This window comes from Amblyomma maculatum, chromosome 2 (assembly GCF_055883805.1).
Source record: "Amblyomma maculatum isolate TAMU_Amacu chromosome 2, ASM5588380v1, whole genome shotgun sequence".
In the NCBI taxonomy this organism is placed as follows: Eukaryota; Metazoa; Arthropoda; class Arachnida; order Ixodida; family Ixodidae; genus Amblyomma; species Amblyomma maculatum.
The window spans coordinates 206,526,290-206,545,718 of NC_139345.1; the positions used below are offsets into that span (position 1 = coordinate 206,526,290).

At 49.7% G+C, this 19,429-nt stretch overlaps 1 pseudogene; it reads left to right on the forward strand.

The window, feature by feature from the left end:
* The window catches only part of LOC146201116 (ABC transporter G family member 20-like), a 208,151-nt pseudogene that overhangs the window by 141,631 nt on the left and 47,091 nt on the right, over positions 1 to 19,429 (forward strand).

Genomic DNA, 19,429 nt, shown 5'->3' on the forward strand with positions numbered 1-19,429 from the left:
AGGTCTCGTAGAGAAATGGACAGCCGAGGCTGTAGCGGAGGGAGGAGAGCCAAACCGCCCGAATACATCTACGCATTCTGCCGCTTAAGAGAGCAGCACAATGCGAACTCGGATGCCTTCAGTCATGCATTTGAGACATAGCTACCTAAGACGAGCGTTTCGTCGCCAACGGTAATGCTGTAGGCAGATCGGGGCAAAATTGAATGACCTCCTTGCTTCCTCAGTTGTGGTTTACGGTCTAAGTGATTTCAAGGAGACTCTTTTCCATTACTGATTATTACTTTCCCTGCTATATATCATTAATGTGCAAAATTGTTGTTTGAACCTTGTGTACTGCATCCTATACACTTGTCTCTTGTTGTAGTGGGAGCAAAAAGGGGACAACAATTTAGCTAATTGAATTTGAAATTTTGCCTCTGTCTGGTGTTTGACGGGTGACCGAGGGTACTTGCTTGAGTTGGGTGTTGCCTGTTGTCGGTCGGTTTTGCAAGCCGCAGAAAAGTCTACCGTTACCAGTGGCGAGTGGCAAGGGCATCGGAGCGACCCGAGCGAAGTTGATCGGCGTGCCCCGGCAACAAGGCTGTAGGCAAAGATCCTGACCTGGCGAGTGGAACCCGAGGCACGTGAGGCTACCTGGCGCCCGGACACTGTACGTGAGCTTGGAGGAACCTGGCGAACGAGCGCGCCCGGCATCCGAGCCACATGCGAGCAGCTCGTCTTCCCGGCGCATTGTCTGATGGCGGGGGTGCTGTTGTGCCTGGCCAAAGCCGCCCAGAAATTCAGCCGGACGCCAAACTTCTTCGGCGAACGCCTCCTTCACAAACTCTGGATACTTCTCTGCAAAGCACCAGTGCACTGGAGGCGAGCCGTACCAAAAGGACAGAAGCGACGTGTTTTAACATGCGCTGAACGTCCAGACAGCACGACGCGCCGTGGCCCTGACGGTGAACCCCTTCTCGCCCCGCGGCATATTTGAAGCGAGAGCGCAGCAAGCTCTCCCATTGGCCGTGCGAAAGTGCTGCCGTCGGATTGGACCATTTTGAGCGTCAACGGTTCTCGGCAACGGAGTCTCAAGTGCTTCCGTTCGAGACTCCGAGTGTGAGTTCGTCACTAGCGTCCATCGGGAGCAGTTCGCCCCCTGACAGTGCGGACGCGGCGGAATCTCCCCGGCCGTCGCTGCGCGAGAACAGTCGCGTATGGCTATGCTAGCTTTCGGCCCCAGAGCCGATCTTGTTGTGTAAATACATGTAAATAGTGTATAAAGCCTTTTCTTTATCTCACCAACGCCGACTCGGATTCATCGCTACCGCCCAGGGAGCTGACAGCCCTCGTTCACGAAACGGGTGACGAGCGCAGCATTACCAACTCCTTGGCACAACCCTGTTGACGGTGGGCTACTGTGTGATAACCCCACCGGCACAACATTGGTGGAAGTTGCGGGATCCACTGGCACAACCCTGTTGACGGTGGGCTACTGTGTGATAACCCCACCGGCACAACATTGGTGGCAGTTGCGGGATCCACTGGCACAACCCTGTTGACGGTGGGCTACTGTGTGATAACCCCACCGGCACAACAGTGCCATGTGCAGCGCAGGCGGCGGACGGGCGAGGAGAAACGAGGAGGAAACCGCCGCGAAAGAGGAGAGTGTCACTACTTTAAAACTAGCTATCAAGGTGCTTTAGTGAAAGCCCCTTGTAGCCTTTCAAGTGCCATTTGCTCGCACGAGATCACTGATAGACCTCCACGTGAGGCCAGATCTCTTTGGCTTTGTGCGCCGCCGCTCAAGGTACGTCATATTTCCGCGTTCCTAACCATTCTTGTGGCGCCGGCACGTGGCCTGGCTGCACTGCCTTGCTTTATGTTCGTGGCCAGTGATCTCGGCGGCGCGGGAGATGTCCAGCAGGAACACCTGGCGGCTCTTCCGCGCTCTTATCGACCCAACGCAGACACACACAGAAACTCAGAAACATCTACAACGTGCCATACACAGCTTTCAGGGCAACACAACTCAGCTAGCGCACAAGTTGCGGGACCAATACTTGTGCACTACCCAAGACCCCCGCGGACCGGCGCACTCTTATGCAGGTTCGGAGAACGCTGAGCTGGATCAGCCGTTTCAGCTCCACGATCTGCGGGCGGCCCTGGCGAAAATGAAACGTGGCACAGCCCCGGGTCGGGACAAAATTACAGTCAAATTACTAGCTAACTTACCCGACCCGGCCTACCAGTCCTTATTGGATTACATCAATTCAATTTGGCTTGGGGACGCGCCACTCCCCATCGATTGGAAGACTGCTCTGGTCACTTTCATTCCAAAAGCTGGCAAGGCTATCAACACGGACAACCTTCGCCCCATCTCTCTAACTTCGTGTGCGGGCAAACTAATGGAGACGATGGTGCGTGACAGGTTGTCCGAGTTCATGGAAAATCAACACATCTTCGCAGACTCCATGTTCGGATTTCGCCCGTACAGGTCCGCACAGGATGTTTTGCTACAACTTAATCGGGACGTTCTTGATCCTGTCGAATGCCCTCACAACGACAAGGTCATACTCGCCTTAGACTTGAAAGGAGCATTTGACAACGTTACTCATGAGGTAATACTCACTCATCTTTCACAAACCGGTTGCGGACGCAACGCGTTCAGATACATTCGGCAATTTTTGACAGATCGCCAATCCTACATTAAAATCCAGGACACCGAACATGGCCCGTTCCAACTTGGAACCAGAGGAACACCACAGGGTGCAGTGCTGTCTCCTCTCTTATTTAATCTGGCTATGATGCACCTGCCAGCCCAGTTGGGTGCTGTCGCTGGTGTGCAGCATGCGCTGTATGCCGATGACATCACCCTGTGGGCCACGCAAGGTTCTCTTGGAGATATTGAGGCCAACCTGCAGCAAGCGGCAACCATAGTTGACCGTTATGCTCGCCGCTGCGGCCTTCAATGCTCCCCTCAAAAATCTGAATTTGTACACATACGTCCCTCACCAAAGTGTACGGCCAAAATTGAGCTTTTTTTAGAGACAGGATCAATTCCTGAACGAACAGAAGTGCGGGTACTGGGGCTCTTCATTCATCAACATAGACGGTCGGACACTACCTTGGCGAAACTCCGTAAGGTGGGGGACCAGGTGGGCCGCATGGTCCGCCGGGTTTCTAACAAACGTGGGGGGTTGCGGTGCAAAGACGCCTTGCGGCTGGCGCATGCATTTGTGACCAGTCGAATCTTGTATTCGACTCCTTACCTCCACCTTCAGAAACAAGACGAGGATGCACTCGAAGTCGTCCTGCGCAAAATTTTTAAGAGAGCCCTCGATCTCCCCGTGAACACCTCCAACCAGCGTCTACTTGGCCTGGGCATGGTGAATACGTTCCGGGAGATCCGAGAGGCTCACTTAACCAACCAATACACACGTCTTTCTAAAACACTGTCGTGTCGCCGCCTCCTTGCCCGGCTACACATCCAACATACCACTCTTATGGAAGATTGTGTACGCCTCCCTTTCGAGTGGAGATGCGCCCTCCACGTACGCCCTCTTCCTAAAAACATGACACGTGAAGACCACAATGGTCGGCGCCTGGCGCGGGCGGAAGCCCTGGGCCGCCATTATGGGTCGAAACCCGGCATTTACTACGTGGACGCCTCCGGCCCCCACCATGGGGGATGGTACACGGCCGCAGTGGTCCACCAGTCCAAAACTGTTAACGGGCTTACATTTCGCGCCCGTGACATAACCCACGCGGAGGAGGTCGCCATTGCGCTGGCAGCTACTCACTCTGATTCTAAAACAATTATCTCCGACTCGCGAGGGGCCTGTCGGAACGTCGAGCAAGGCTGGGCCCCATACTTAGCCTACCGACTACTTCAAAATTGTACCTATACCGGGGACCCCGCTTACCGGAAAATAGTATGGGCTCCTGCTCATATGGGTCTCGAAGGGAATGAGGCAGCCGACGCCTCTTTTTCCGGGCTCTCTTTCCGGGCTTCCCATCTCGACCCCCTAGATCAGGATCTCGAATTAGAACCCGCGTATTCTTTTAAAGACATTGTTCTTTACTATCAATCTTGTCATAGCCTTTACCCTCGCCCGAGTAAAGGTCTATCTAAGACGGAGGAGCGGCTTCTACTCCGTCTGTATACCAATACTCTGCTGTGCCCGGCAGCACTAAAACATTTTAATCCCTCCTTCGCGGGCAGTTGTCCGCACTGTGCGGAGAAGTCTTCGGACATCTACCACATGGTGTGGGCCTGCCCATCCAACCCAGCTATTCCTGCTCACCCCAACCCCACTCGGGAGGACTGGGAGGCAACCCTGCTCGGCTGCTATGACCTGCAGGCCCAAAGGGCCTTGGTCGAACGCGCCCGGGCAGCGGCCGACGCCACTGGGGTCCCGTACTAGGGACCCCACCCAGTATCTGTAAGGGCTGATAGTCAAAGATCCGGCCCATGCGTACATCCACCCCTTTTAAATGAATAAACGTTTTTCACCACCACCACCAGTGATCTCGAGCTCAATACTTCCTTGTGCGTTTCCCAAAGCGTCTGAGTCGACCCTTTCGGTGACATATTTTATAGAGGTGCAGCGTGTCATCCCATATGTACGAGGACTTCGAAGGAACCTTTGAAGCGAGTTCTTTCCTTTGGACACAGCGAGTTCAGAACCTTTAGACATGTGAGCCGCCGCCTGCGAGGCCTTCAGCCCGAGTTCAGCGGCGTGAAAACACCTGCAACAGTTATGACTTCTACGACGGGCACCCAAAGTATACTCAGCCTTCTGGCGCTGTCCCGCCGTTGGTCTTGCACGCGCCTCGCTCGCCGCCTTCATTAGATAGAAGAGATTGAAGACTGGTGGCCACTTTTGACCATGTGGTAAGCTGCAATTAGTGGGATGGTCAAAGTAAGCTGCAAAACGTCTCTCAGCACTGCAGGATTCGGCAAAAACCTGGTATGAAAATCACGAAGCTTCATGAGAAGCCTTTCGCCGAGTGTTGTTGGCGGAATTTTCTTACAACGAGAGCATAAAGAAGACCGAACTCGCCCTGCACTCGAGATCTCAGCAGGCGAACGAAAGCGTTACCATTTTCATCGAAGACATGACGTGACTTCTTAATCGAGCCATCCAGCTATGCCCGAGGTCAAGACTGTGCGCCACCTAATGAAGGGTTTGAAGGAGGAGTTGTTTGCCGGACTTGTCCGCGACCCTCCTAGAACTCGACTGTCGACCTCCACGGTTAGGCTGACGCCGCTCATAAATCATCGAATTACAGTCGACGAAATCCAGAGGCCGTTATGCCGGTCACCTTACCGGGTCTCTTCAAAGGAGCGGGATGCAATTCATCAGCAATTTCAGATAATACTCCAGGACGGAATGATACAGCCATCGACAAGCCCTCGGGCGTCACCCGTTGTTCTAGTGGCGAAAAACGATTGCAGCATACGGTTCAGCGTTGATTGTCGACGTCTGATCAAAGTTAAAGTATTCATAAGAGGTTGAGAGATAGAAAGAGCGCAGAGTGGTTCAGAAAAATACCTCGAGTTATTGACACTTTAGCGGAAATCAAGAAGAAGGTGTGGGCATGGGCAGAGCATGTAGTGCATAGAGAAGACAACCGATAGTCTCTAAGGGTGACAAATTGGATTTCAAGGGAAGGAAAGCCTAGCTGGGGGCTGCAGAAAATTAGGTGGGAGGAGGAGGTTAAGAAGTTCGCAAGGCTAAAGTGGATGCAGCTAGCGCAAGACCGAGTTAAGGGGAGGAGTATGGGAGAGTCCATTGCCTTGCAGTGGGTATGGTCCGGCTGATGATGATGGTGATGATGATAAAAGTTACTAAAACAAGACGTTTATTCACTGCCGCGCATTGAAGACTGGCTGCGGCGCGCCATATATCTTCACTCAATCTACGGGGTGGTTACTGGCAAGTAGAGGTGGATGAATGTCATCGGGGGAAGACCACCTTCCTGTATTATGTGTATGTATTATGTATTATGCGTCCTGCATTATGATGCTGAAATAAATAAAGTATTATCATTATTTATTATTGAAGGTAGCGCCAAGGACCAAGGAGCAGAAAAACACAACACGAGCGCTTTTTCTCAGCTAAAACTTTTATGGAAAAGCGCAGAATAATTAACCATCTCGCGAAACTAAAACAGAAGAAAACAAACGTGAAAGAAAAGGAAAAGTGTAGGGCACGATACAGCTGGTGGGGGTGTTTCACAGGCCACACTGTGAGCGCAACGGGCGTTAGCCTAGACCCCGACAGCACAGCCGCCATCGCTGCTTCCCTATTCCATTCGACAAGGGACAGTGCGTCGTTTTGTGCGTCTCTGTGCCTATTATCGGCGTTAATACCTTCTCAGGTATAACTGAGACCCTAACCCGCCTCGTAAAAGATAAAGGACCATTTTTTTTAAGGCTTGGAGCAACAGTGAACATTTGAAGAACTACGAACAAGTTTCCAAGGTATGTCCATACTGGGCATGTCAACCAGGCAGACGACACAGAACTGCGCACAGAGACGCAGTAACTTCGGCATATTGCCGGACCTGGATGGTGTTGAACATGTAGTCGCTTACGCAAGCCGCACCTTGTCGCGGTCTGAGGTGAATTATTCCATCACCGAGGTGGAATGCTCATCTATCGTGTGGGAAGTAACGAAAATTCTCCCATATTTGTATGGCAAGCCTTTCCGAGTAGTGAGCAACCACCATTTGCTGTGTTGGTTAGCGACCCTCATAGATCTCACAGGACGGCTTGCACGCTGGCGCCTTTATTTGGAGGAACTGGAATTCACAATCGTTTATAAATCAGAGAAGAAGCATACTTGAACTGGTGAAATAATTGCGCCGAATCATGCAGAGTACTAGAAAGAAGACGAGACACAGCCACTTTTCACCAGTTCAAGTGTGCACCAACTAGCCCAAGAAGAGGCGTTAAGGAAGAAGCACAGTAATTCAGACTGTCTATCCCGCTCCCCTATTTAGAGAAGCAATTCTGAGTTCGAAGACTATTCTGTTTCTTTTTTTGCGCTATTTCCACGTCCATTCTGACTAAACAACGAAGACGACGCTGAACAAATGTGAGAACGGCTTCTACCTCGGCACTCACAAAGAAGGTAATGCGACTCAGCGGTACAAGTCACAGCAAAGAACAACCCCTTATCACTAGCGAAGAAATGGACTCGCGGAACGACTCAGTAAGGCGATCGCCGACGTGACTTCAATGTATGTCGCTGAGGGCCATCGGAACTGGGACGCAACAGCCCCCACGCGACCTTCGCGTATAATACAGTGCTACAAGAAACTTCACTCTGTTTCCTTCAGTCCACGGTCGCAAATACATGACAATGCTGGAAGCAATGCTACTTCCTGGCGGTTTTAAGTCCAATGTCACGCCGAGGCCGACCGCCAACTCAATGGCTATGGTGTCCGGCAGCAGCAAGAGAAAAACGCTCACTGTTATAACCTTCGATGTCGCCAGCCCGAAGAACAAGTTTGGGTATGGCACCAAATTCGTGTGAGAGGTGTTACGATTCGCCACCGTCATGTGCGACAACGAGGCGGCCGCATCGCAGCATCAGTCAAAGCAGCCAGCATTTCGGTCATTTCATCGCCGTGCAATCGGCCGCCCAATGCTTCCTCCCGCGAACGTGTTCCGACGTGCTGAACTTACGCGTGCCGAAATGTATGTGCAAACGCTGGCTAGTCCCGGCGCCCGAGGGAGAGAGCGTCATCCGTCAACAGGAGGTGGAGGAGGTTTATGTCGCGCCACTGAGTCTGAGTCAATAGAACTTGCTCGGACATGAATTCTTCTCCCTTTCCCTCTGAACTGACGAGCGTATAAAAAGCAGCGGCTGATTCCGCTGCGAGAGAGACTACAGAGAGACTTAAGAGACGTCGCTGAGACGACGCCAGACACCTGTTTGTGAGCGTGTCCATTTTCTCTCCGGGCCTGCTTCTCTGCCCGTTCCCACGAAATGCTGTATAAACGTTGGTTTGTTAGTCGACGCCTTTGCTGGGACCGCTGATGCCACCCGCCGAGCAACGGAGCCGCCAAGCCAATGCTACCGATGGGGCCGCGAGCCAAATATAACAGAAGACGCGCTGAAAAGCTGCTTCGCAGATACTTTGGCCCCTACGAAGTGATCCTCCTACTCGGCGAAGAAAACTACGACGTTCTTCGTCAAGGAACTCTTAGTTCCTCTAGACGATCATTCTCCCAAGTTGCTCATGGCGCAAGAGTGAAGCTTTACCACGCCCGTTAGCCGCTTACTTGTGCCTACCGCCAGATGCCTGACGCTACCGGCCGTCTGGTGCTAGGCAAGTGAGGCATCGCTTCCCTTTTCAGGGGGAAAGCAATGCCACAACCGCTCTTGTGACGCCGGCACGCTGCCGGACTGCACTACTTGATATATGGCCTCACTTTGTTTATGTTGGTGGTCAGCGCTGCGGTCATGCACGCGTCCCTGGACTTAACGAGCAAAGCTATCTTAGCTGCTTCGACTCTTTGTCGGTGGCGATATCATTTCGTTTCCCAGTTAGCACCCATCTGCCGGTGAAGTTGGAGGCTTGTTTGCAACAGGGATTCGAACCGACGCATGTATATGTCAAAAGGTTAGAGCCCGGAGTGTCGGCTTCTAAACCGTGTAGTGGCGCTCCTTAAGCAATCGTGTAAGTCCTGCGCATAAGAAAATCTTCACCTTCAGAATATTTGGAAGGCTGGGAACGCATTTCGAGCCACGTGGTATGCCTCCGAAGCAAACGCCCTGGGCTCTGTACTCTTGGCAAACGCTGTACCTTAGATTGCATGCCGTGAAATAAAGACGTTTAACAGTTTGCGAAACTCCGTGGCAATCTCTAAGTTCTAGACTGCCAAGAAAAAACATTCCAAACAGTGTTTTGCACGTCTTGATCCGTTTAAGCGGAGTGAAACCGCACTGAAATTTGTAAAATTAATCTTTTTGCATCTCTGACTGACAGGCGCTGTCTGTAGTCAATCTTGACGCGCTTTATTAAGTGCTTGACAAAATTCAAAGATATGCAATGTTGCCCAGCTACAGTGTATCAATATTTAAATGAAATGAAAGCTCGCTTCTGCATCGATATCAAGTGATTGTTGTCCTAGCTGTTATTTGGCTGATCCTCATGATTTTATTTCGAAAAGGGCACTTATTTTTTTTTAAACTGATCTAGTTTAGCTGAGACAACCTGTATAGACTACTTGCGCCATCTGAAATATTGCGTAGTTCATTGTAGCACTTGTGGACACTGACAGTACTCTTAAGCGACAGAAGTGAGCATCTCCCGTTGTGCAGTAAAGAAAAGGATGAACTTTGGCGGAGCCAGAAAAGATAAAACTGGTCGAAAACAGCAGAATAAGGATTTTCATTCGGCAGGCAGATATCTCTCTGAATTACGGCATCTGACCGATGCATCCTGTAAGCATTCGCCCATGAGACCGAACTTGGAGCCAACTGCAATGGCCGGCGATGCACTATCAGGATGGAAGGAAAAGTGAATGGGATGGCATGATAGAGCTTATTGGTGCAGGGATTACCACCACCGAGGTGATCGTGGGCCACGCGCTGGTGCAGACGGCGCTGGCCTACGTGCAGACCGTGTTCACACTGGTGGTGTTCGTGAGCGTCTTCGACACGCCCGTGCGAGGATCCCTCGTGGTGGCCTTCCTCATACCCGTGCTCATGGCCTTCACCGGAATGAACTTCGGTAAGTGCACGCACACGCTAGATCCCTGTTCAAGCGGCTCCGACATCGCTCTACACTTATTACATCTATATCTCTGCAGAAATGGTATTTGGCGTTCCTCAGCTGACAGCTTTCGAACTTACACAAATTATTTCGGCATTAGTTAGGCTTCTGCGTGGTGCCAGTGTTCCTAAAATTTATTAATACAATATTCGACAGCATTATGAGGCATCATAGTTGAGGGAGTGTGGCAATAAACTCCAATTAAAATAACCACAGATACAGCACAGAAGTTTTCAATGTACAGTATTGTGCACACGTGGCAGCCTTTACCTATTAACATAGGCAAGCACTGCCATCTGTGGTGAACCGGGAAGCCTGCGTCAGCAGAAGGAAATTTCGCCGGTTCCAACGCACATATTCCAGCCCGAAAGGCTCTCCCACGTGAGTAGCGATAAATAAGGTAGCAGAGAAGCCACACTTCCGCCGTGCGCTATCTCTTTAGAGTAACACACCAGGCATTCACAACATGATTCGTCATTCGGAATACGCATTTACCGAGTAAAAAAAATGTGTAACTGAATATCTTCTCCGATGTAGCTTCGCTATCAACGCTGGGACGGTGCCGCATGCGAACTGAGGTTACGTGAGAACTTTAGCACGGCTCATAACTGCTATCTGGTTGTCATTCCGGCGTTCACGATGAACGCCGGCGTCATCATAATCATCATCAGCCTGATTATACCCACTGCAGGGCGAAGGCCTCTCCCATATTTCTCCACTTAACCCGGTTCAGTGCTAGCTGCATCCACTTGACCCCTGCGAACTTCTTAACCTCCTCCGCACACCTAATTTTGTGCCGCCCCTGCTACGCTTTCCTTCCTTTGGAATCCAGTTTGTCACCGTAAGCGACCATCGGCTATCCTTTCTTCGCACTACATGTCCTGCCCATGCCCATTTCTTCTTCTTAATTTTCACTAGAATGTCAGTAGCTTGAGTTATTTCTCTGACCCATTCTGCACGTTTCCTATCTCTTAACGTTATCCCTACCATTTTTCTTTCCATAGCCCTCTGGGTTGTCCTCAACTTAAGCTGAACGCAACTGTTGTATATACTTTCCTCTTGGCTGGCGTAATTCGATTAAAATAAATAGAGGAATCGGCGACCAAAACACAGTTTATGCGTGCCTCATATGACTTTAACTCATCTGTGACTACGTTCACGCTTGCAGCTCTTGGAAGCGAAAGAACAGGAGAGAAGATATTGCTACGGACCGTCAGCGTAGATGAGGCAGACGAAATATGTGCGTATGGTGCGTGCTCGGGGTCCGAATCATCCGCAGAGGTCTGCGTTTTGACGCCCAGCGCGTCCTGTGCTTGTATCCCGTTCGGTGTGTATGTGCCAGTGTTTCACATGGTGTGTACGCCTCGTGCCCCGTACAAATATCAAAGCAATATTATTTATCGACCGTTAGCTGCGTTGCATAGCGATGGGACAAGAAGAATGACGAATTCACATGCGGGTACTGAACTTGTAATGCTATTTTTTTAAACCAACCATGGGGGGGGGGGGGGGGGGGGGGGGGGGGGGGGGGGGGCACTATATATACTCCGTATCACAAGCAGTCTACAGCGCCACGAAAGGTAGGGGCTACTTGGGCCAATCAAGATGGCGCGCACTACCTGATTGACTCGCCTGTCGACAACAGAGTAAGAATCAGTGGCAGGAGCACAGTCATGGGGTGCCCGTCATCCTGATTGGTTCAAGTGACCAGGCCAGACCTTTAGTGGCGCTGAAAACTGTTTGTGGCATGGAGTAGACATATATAGCACGGCATTCGGCCGATGAAGGTGACCGGTGGGTAGCAAGTAACTGTGTCAGCCAGAATTCAATGCCGCGTGGCAGCACCAGGCACGCGTGTAGTAGAGAGAACACAATAAATAAAAGTGGACGACGCTTTATCTTCGCCTTTAAGAGTTCAACGCGATAGCATTATTGGGCCCCTGTTTGCTGTCCTTAAAACCCAGTACTTTGAAGACGATGAATGAATGTATAATGCTTCGAATCGGGCGGCGGCTCGTGCCATATGTTGAGGTAGCGCCGTACTATCGAAGGAATCTTCAAAGTAAGCGCCGCACCGCTGGGGAGCAAAGCAGAAATGTTCTTTGCTACTCGTTTAACTACTACTTTCGTATTTAGTTTCTTTCTAGTGCTGCACCTAGCATTAGCTGACAGTCATAAGGCGATGAATGCGTTATGCCCACCTTTATTCGGAGAGAAGCAATGCGGTTCTGTGGCGAAGTGGTTGCGTGCTCGCCTCAGTGCGAAGGAACCGTGTACGACTCCGCGGGTTTACGCAAGACTTTTATTGCTTCATTATTTTCACGCTACAACCACAAGGCCTACATCGGCTTTTTTGCGACGCGGGGACCTTAACGTTCTCGCGTTAAAGGGCCACTGTCCAGGGAAGGACCTTTTAGGCGAAGGAGCTAGCCCAGTGTTTCGATCAGGTACCGGAGATAGTCTGTGCAAAATGCTATAGTGACACGCGCGCCGCAAAGCAACGAAAATACAAATCAAAGCTTTCTCATGCTCTCCTTCGGGAAGCCAGCATCCCCGTTTCCTGTGCTGGTCCGTCGAGCCACAGTAATGACGTACTTCCCGCGAACGACGTCCATTGGTCCGTCTCGCTGTCTGAGGGTGAAGGATAGGTGTCTACCGCTCACTGCGCGCTTTTCCCTCGCCACGGCCAGACTGAATCCAGAGGCGCGCGCTCCCTCGCCCATTTTCTTTTTTTTTTTTTTTTTTTTTTTCAAGCAGGCGGAGTGCCACGCCCCACCTCCCGCCAAACGCGGAGGAGGAAGGGGAATTTGTCTTGCGGAGGCTAGACGACAGGGTAGGAGAGTGAAAAACCTTTGCGAGGAAACGGAACGAGAGAAACACGACCGAATCGGGTGATTGGGGTGGCTGTAACTGCGTTATTAGATACTCTTTTCAAAAACATTTTGCGGCCTTGCGTTCTGTGGGCGAAGTCTCACAGTCACCGGAGCAGAAAATATTTTCGACCGGAGGGTGGACAGTGGGCCTTTCTGTGGCGCCTTTGGTAACCTTCCAAAAATGGAACTGATATGGAGCAAAATATGAGTAGAGGGACCTTAATAAGGTGTCGATAACAACTAACGCGCTCAGTTTCAAGGTGAGATATTGATTTTTTTTTTCTGAAATATTACGTGGCAGCTTATAGCTTGTCTAAGCATGGATATAGAACCAGTATTCATAAATCGTTTAGCTAACTTCCCCCGGATCCGGACCTCGAAGGATCACCACATACATTAATCCCGAGGGACCGCCATGAAGAGCGAATCCAGAGGACAGCAGCACAGCGACGACAAAATGATCGACTAAACGGGGAATCAGAGCGTGCTTGCTATGAACTGTACCACATGATCATGCGGCTCATAGTCGCCAGTGTCCCTATGACGCTGTAAAGGATGAGGCTGTGCGTCAAGAGAGCGTTTTAATCATTCCCGCGGTAAAGTACGTTAACAAAGTCAAGACAAGGTTAGAATTAATGTCAGAAGTCACATGACCGCTGCTCATTCGTGAAAGGCTACGTGGATCACAACGTACGTCTAAATACTGATTTATGTTTAGAAAGATTTAACTGCACTGAGGCTTGTCGGCCAACTCAGTCTTAATGAAAGCGAATCAGTCCTGATTATTCTTAATTAGTATTGAGTGCTCTTATTGTTGTTGCCCCTAAATAGGCGCACTAATGGCAATTTCCATGGCTGACGTTATTGTCTTAGGCCTAATTAATCATGATCACAGTGTAAGAATAGTTTAGGTGATGGCACTGCGGCTGGCACCGCGTCTAAATTGTGTTCGCCGCCGGCGCTGTTTCCGTTTCCCGGCGACAGATGGCTCTAAAGCGGAGGCTCACTAAGTAACCCGGGCGCCGCGGCACAACATGTAGGCCAATGTAGGCTCCCTAGACGCTCACAGGTTATCGATGCTAAGCGTTGCTCGTTTGTCGAGCTCGATATCCGAGTACAAAAAAGTATGCACATGCAGGAATACGCCGGGATTCTGTACTAACCACACTGATTATCTAAATGGATGTACTGCTGATACCTTGCCGGCGTTTTTGTAATAGCTCCAAAAACTAGCAAGCATTGAAGCCATATATATATCGATCGCCTTTTCTAGTTGCGCCGGCCAATATGTTAGCAAATTAAAGCTAGAAAAAAATCAAGGTACCTTGAACAACTGCATCTTGAGCTTACACATGTACTTGGTTACAATTTTCTCTCGACACACGACACCCTGCGCAGTTTTCTGCTAAGTGTTAAGGCGATGGCGGCTATACTTTGCGCCAGTACAGCAAGCCGTGTGCAGTACAGCTTGATGAAGGGCATGTCACACGGTTAAGTCCACCGCAGCTTCTAAACCAGTATATGTTGTGCTAGTTGCCCATGAATGGGCATAATTTTCTGTCCCTGTCATTTCGAGAGAGCAATAGGCGCTCTTATATTAGAGAAACAAAAAATCCCCAACCTTAAGTAAGACAAGATAGAATTAATGTCAGAAGTCGCATGGCACTGCGTACACTGGTGGTGTGTACAAAGCTCTTACACTTGTACAGAACGTTAAGAATGGTATGCTGAAATGAGGGCTGAACATATACTTTATTCTGTCACAAAATTATACATTGCATGGCATAACCTCTTTAAAACATAAATTCACAAGAAGTATAACAAAAATTAGTGCATTCTGTAAAATTGGCCACAAAATTCAGGAGAACAAAATTTTGCTTGCTATTTTTCTCTTGAGCATTTTTCAAGTTCATGGTTACAACCTTGCAGTGCTACCTCATTTTTATCGTTAAGAAATGGTGCAGAATTTGTGCAGAGACCTCTTCTTTGCGGTAAGCACAAATCTTGTAGTCGGCGTCACATGCTGCAGAGGTAACTTCATTCGGGAAATACTTCGCGCATACGTGGTCAGTAGGCTGCAAAACTCTATCTGCTCTCGGAATTTCCCGTCGCCATTTTTCTAAACGTTTAGGTTCATGTGGAGCCTTGAAAAGCGACACACGCTCTGTACAAGTGCAATACCCCGACTTGCATTTCGGTACAAAGCACTTCTTGCCCATTTTGAAGCGCAGCAAGCATGAGCGCAGGTAACTGGCACTCGGCATCACATGCCGCGGTGTGCTATACGTTTAGTGAATTCCAGCAGAATACGAATCAGCCCAACAATGCACTCACAGGATACACACAGGAGGAGGAGGAGAAAACATTTATTTACGATGATATGATTTGAGAAGAGAGGTGCGTTTTGTTGTGGAGCTGAGTGGCAGACCCTATTCCGGGACGCCACTGGCCGCCGCCGCTGCCCGAGCTCTCTGGACCAGGACACGCTGGGCCTCACAGGCATAACCCAACATTTTTTTAGGACACAGACCAGCCCCCCCCCCCCCCTCCACACACACACAGTTTCAGCAAGTCCGGCGTGCAAATTCCCGAATGCAAGCCTGGCGCGGGCGGGCTCCCATACTACAACACCGTCTGTATTCTTGCGGCGAAAACTACCGCTGACTCAAGGTCATCTGTGAACACTTAGCGAACACTAAAGCTACTAAAGCCTATAAGTAACTCTAGCGAATACAGTCTCTACGGGAAGCGGCGAGTGTCAGCGCTGTGGTCATGATTTATTTCTCCGTTTCTCGTGAGTAGGCGCCTATTCATAATTTTCATGGTCGACCATAATTCGTCTAAGTAATCTTGGTTAATGTTAACTAGTATTTGCTTAGGATGTCACAGTATAGGACCTTGTATCGCACTGCTGTAAACTTTTCTAGAGACTACACACAAATACGGTCAAAATCCAAGGGCGCGTCTAGTGATTATTCTGCATTGAAACTTAAACGACAAAAGAAACGCACTGTTCCAAAGAAACAAACCTTTTGTTGCGTAGGCTTCTTCACTTCGTCCGTGTCCAAGGACGAGGCGACGGCGCTGCTGTTATCCATGGCTGCCCTCTACCCAGCATTGCTCATGGGAGGTGCGTATACTTCTCTTCCCCTAAGTGTGAGATAACACGAGGCAATGCACCGTCATGTTCTTCATTGTGTGTCACGTTTTAAGCTCAGCGATGCTTCCGAACGTGCACTCACCGCCACTGTATTTAGAACAACCCATATGGAGTGAACTTCCACGGCAAACCGAACAGGGCGCCGACGCACCGTCATCATGCTGCACTGCATGCATCGAAAAATAATTGTGAACGTTTATGCGAACGTCAGCTCTGTTAATTAAGCATGGCTATACACATTAGGCGTACGCGCCAAAGCGTTGACGGACTCAGACGCTCAGACCAACACACATTTCCTCCATGTTGAGACTGAGCAACCAAGCGCCGGCGAAGCAGTTGTAAAACCTCCGCCTAGTCACGCGGTCAGTGCACTTAACTCCAGGTGATCGAAATTTCCGCAGCCCTCCACTACGGCCTTCTCATAGCCTGAGTCACTTCGGGATGTAAAACAACATAAACTAAACCAAACCTATTATTTCGTTGGATTGCTTATGTACAGGCTAATTTATCTTTGCTAATTACGCATCATAATTACAGATAATTAGAAAATTGTGATTAAAAATTGAACTTCATGCTAAACACTCTGCCCCGCCGGGGTGGTGCAGTGGTAAGACGCCCGACTACTGTGCCGGAGTTCCCGGGTTCGAACCCGACCGCGGCGGCTGCGTTTCGATGGAGGCGAAACGAAGAGGCGTCGTGTGCTGTGCGATGTCAGCGCACGTTAAAGATCCCCAGGTGGTCGAAATTACTCCGTAGCCCTCCACTACGGCTCCTCTTTCTCTCTTTCCACTTTCATTCCCACCTTCCTCCCTTCCTTACGGCGCGGTTCGGGTGTCCACAGAGCAAGTGTGACAGTTACTGCGCCTTTCCCTTCCTGTGAACCAATTTATAATTTCATGCTAAACACTCTCACAGATCATTGGATAGCTTGTCAATTATAATCGCATGGGATAAACTGTAGAACGTATTTAAAAATGTATAAATATAAATTGATTTACAGCAGAGGAAAGACGCAGCATCTGTCAGTTTTTCCTTTGGGCACCTAAGCCGCGCCCAAAGGGGAGGGAGGCAGGAAGATGGAAGGGAAAGTGAAGGGAATGAAGAGCCGTAGTGGAGGGTTTGGGAGTAATTTCAACCACCGCCGACCGTTGGGTTCGAACTCGGGTACTCCGGCGCAGTAGATGGGCATCTTAACCATGGCGCCACCGTTGCGGGGCAAGTTGTATTTCTTTAGCTTTAATTGGGGATTAAAGCTGAGCTCTGCATCAAGTACCCATATGTCGCTAAATAGCTAACGTTCAGTACGACTACACTACACCAATTGCAGGTCGTAATTAACTGCTGTTATCATTTTGTGATTAGGAATTGAACTTTACAGCATCGTCTGATTTCCCAAAAGGTCTCGGCGTTTAGAATTCAAAAACAATCACTAAACCACGTAAGACCAAAGTATATCTCCTTTAACTCGCTTCAAACATAATTAAAGCGCTGCGAATTTTCATCTTTAGACCTAATGATTTTCAATCCCATTTCCTCATAGTAACAGCAAAGTATGGTTAATTTCTACAACACTTTAGTGGCGACTTAGCGTGCAAGTGAACCGGAGCAGCCGCGCCGCGCCTGCGGCATACAGCTGTGAGCAGAAACGTACTTGTATCGCAGTTGCACCTGCTACCAGCAACTTGGTGCGGGTCAACTATCTTCAAAATGACACGTTTTTGACACTCGGCATAATATTGTTACGTTAGGCGATGCATGCGCTGATATGCGCATAAGAAGGAAAAAGAAGAATGAGTAGTTTCGGCGAAGACGACGACGTTCGAGCAGTGTCGGCTGGTGCCTGCAGGAAAGGGCTGTTCTGTGGAAGCCTTGTCTCCCGTCTCCGCTCTCTCAACCCTCAAGCTGAAGTACCCCCGTAACATCTTGGTGGAGGCGCTTTCGATCCCCTTGCCACAGCTCCTCGTATTTCCGCGCCAGAAACCTGGATTTACGCAGTGGACGCCATCTCCCCGGGCTCACCCCAACGATTGCCACAGTAAGCATGGCATCCCAAGACACATCACCAGCTACGCAAACTCCACCTGCCCCCATGGTCTTAACCAAAATCCGCCATCCGCCTATTTTTAACGGCGAAGAAAAGACGGATGTTGAAGATTGGCTCGATGAATACGAAAGGTGCAGCACGAGCAACCGGTGAGATGCTAGCATAATGCTTGCCAACATCATCTTCTACCTAGCGGGAACGGCGAAGACCTGGTTTACCAACCACGAACAGAAGATTCCTACTTGGGACATCTGCAAACAAAAACTTCAGGACTTGTTCGGCAAGCCTATTGGGCGAGCTCTAGCAGCCAAAAAAGAACTGGCTACTCGTGCTCAATCGTCAACCGAATCATACCTCGCCTACATACAGGACGTCCTCGCCCTGTGTCGAAAGGTGAACACTTCTATGACCCAAGATGATAAAGTGGGCCATATATACTTAAAAGTATCGCTGAAGATGCATTCAACATACTTTTCTGCAAAGACTGATCTACGGTGGACTCAATCCTACAAGTCTGTCTCCGTTTCGAACAGGCGAAGCAGCGCCGCATCGTCCATCGCTTTGAGCGCCTTCCCAACACGGCGACTACATCGTCATGTGACGATCTGCCCACTTTGAGGCAGCCTTCAAGTCAGAACAACCTCACTACTATCGTCCGCCCCCGTAACAATATGTACGCGAACAAAAAGTTTATCACGTTTTTTCAGCTGACGTAAGGGATCCACAGTCGAGTCAGCGCAAACCGCTAGCGGGAGGTGCACCCGAAGCGGCGTGCACCTCCCGGATTTTGCGGGACTGGCCCTCACTTTCATACGAATTCCTGAGACTCGACTTACCCTTGTTGGGACGGCGATTTCACCTGGATTGAGTCTGAATGCTTTCTTAGTTCATAATGTGGGTCGACTAAGTGAGTTGCGCTCACAGCCTTAACACCAAAAGAGCTGCGGAAACATTGGGCAGGCCGTGATGCATAAAGCAAGTTCCCACTAATGGCCTTTTCAGTGCTACGGCTAAAGCAGAGTTTTATTTCGACGAACTCATATGTGCGGTCAAGGCCCCCGGCCTGTACAAGGAGTACGACATTCTGCGTGGATGACAAGGTTTGCAAGCACTGCCGACCTGAAGTGGGTGGATATCCTCAAATGTTCTCCAAGCAGACAAAACCTCTTGGAATTAGATGTGAGGGTTTTCACCGTAAAGAATAGTTGTGGAGTGATTAGAGTAACAGAGCGCGCGTTTAACCTGCAAGTAAAGCTGAACTTGCGCTTGAAGTTCGAGAGAGTTTATGAATATATCCTGAAGCAAGATCGCGTTCTGGAAGCTGCAATAAATCTGAAGTGGTCGAAACAATTAATAGCAGGATAAGAACTAACTCATTTACAAGAGCAGTTATTTTAGTTAATTACCTAAAACAGCAATCTCTAGCTCCAAATACCACAGTCGTCTGTGAATTGTGATTTACCTTTCGCGGTTAGGAGTGATAATTCATCGCTCTCTCAGCACTGTACCGTACTTGGCTGTTGTGTCGCGCTGTTTTCTTTGTGGTGTTTAGTCGTATGTTCTTTCGTTTCCCGAAAC